The sequence below is a fragment of the Pundamilia nyererei genome, unplaced genomic scaffold, assembly GCF_000239375.1.
Source record: "Pundamilia nyererei isolate P.nyererei 1_Seehausen unplaced genomic scaffold, PunNye1.0 scaffold00264, whole genome shotgun sequence".
NCBI classification, from domain to species: domain Eukaryota; kingdom Metazoa; phylum Chordata; class Actinopteri; order Cichliformes; family Cichlidae; genus Pundamilia; species Pundamilia nyererei.
Window position 1 is genome coordinate 286,118 of NW_005187665.1, and position 1,589 is coordinate 287,706.

Here is a 1,589-nt window from a genome sequence, read left to right on the forward strand (position 1 = left end):
TGGCAACAAACACAGCAATCAAACAGCTGAATGTTAAGAAAGAACCCCAAGAGGAACTGAGTGAGTTGTTCAAACACTAAAAGCACTTGAATGTTGAAATTCTATTTTGTGCATTTTTTGTAGAAGTAGTAGAAATCCAGTTTCAATCTATTTTCTTTTCTCTCTTTCTATTGTCTGCTGTTCCTTCTATCATACCCCAAAACCAGAGAACTTTGGAAAATATTAATCAAAAGCATGCAAACATTGTAGTATTATTTTTAATCAGTTGTTTTAAAACCTTTAAAAAATATACCAAGGAAGTTCAGAAAAAGGAGTATGCATTAGCTCAGAACTAGTTATGAAAATCTTAGTGTACACGGTAATATTTTAAACATTTATATCCCTTTTGTACAAGAACACAAGGAAGATCGTGTTAAAGATATAGATGAAGATGAAGAACAAGAAGATGAGCACATGGATGAAGATGTTGTTGGTGATGATGAGCCTAGCACTGAGGAAGATGAGGATGAAGAAAGTGATAATGATGAGGAAGAGACTGTGCCTGCTGTTGCCTCTAACCATACTGGCAGCAATGGTATCATAGGTGACATTTCCAATATATTTCCTATTGGTATGTTTGGATAACAAAGACCTTGTTTGTGTATGAAAATAACTCTTCCTCTTTTTTCAGACAGAGTAACAAGTGCAATTCCAACACCTGGAAAACATGCATTACAGATGAAAGAAGTAAAGGGTATTGTTAACATCCCTCCTGAGGCAAGACAAATTATTTTTATTTTAATGTTTTACTGTACTTTGCATTGCTGGATGTTTTGAATATGTCACTGATCTGAGATTACTCTATACAAGCACCGTCATTAAGCTAGAAATGTGGCAAATACTATGGTTCAGCATGACATACAAAACAAATTCCAAATGTAAGCTTTTACCCAATACAGTCCAGTTATTCACAATAAATATTAAAATATCCTTCATTGTTTTTAAAACAGAAGAGTACACATCATCCTGACATGCCAAGATCTGAAGTCAGTGGAAATAACAGAGATGTGGCACAAAACACAGCAATCAAACAGCTGAATGTCAAGAAACAACCTGAAGAGAAACTGAGTGAGTTATTCAAACACTAAAAGCACTTGAATATTGTGTTGAGCTTCTATTTTGTGTACTTTTTGTTGAAGTAGAAGAAAAACAGTTTCAGTCTATTTTCTACAAGTTTCAAGGTTGTCCTTTAAGAGCTTTTCTTACTTTATGTCAGCATTTACAAATATTTTAGTACATTTGGGGCGTTCGTGGCTCAAGAGTTGGCAGTTCGTCTTGTAATCAGACAGTCTTGGTCGTTGTGTCCTTGGGCAAGACACTTCACCTACCGCCTACTGGTGATGGCTAGAGGGGCTGATAGTGCGATATGGCAGCCTCGCTTCTGTCAGTCTGCTCCAGGGCAGCTGTGGCTACAACTGTAGCTGCCTCCACCAATGTGTGTGAATGCGAGAGTGACTGAATAGTGGAATTGTAAAGCGCTTTGAGGGCCCCTAAAAGCGGTATATAAATGCAATAAATTTATTTTATTATTATTATTATTATTATTATTA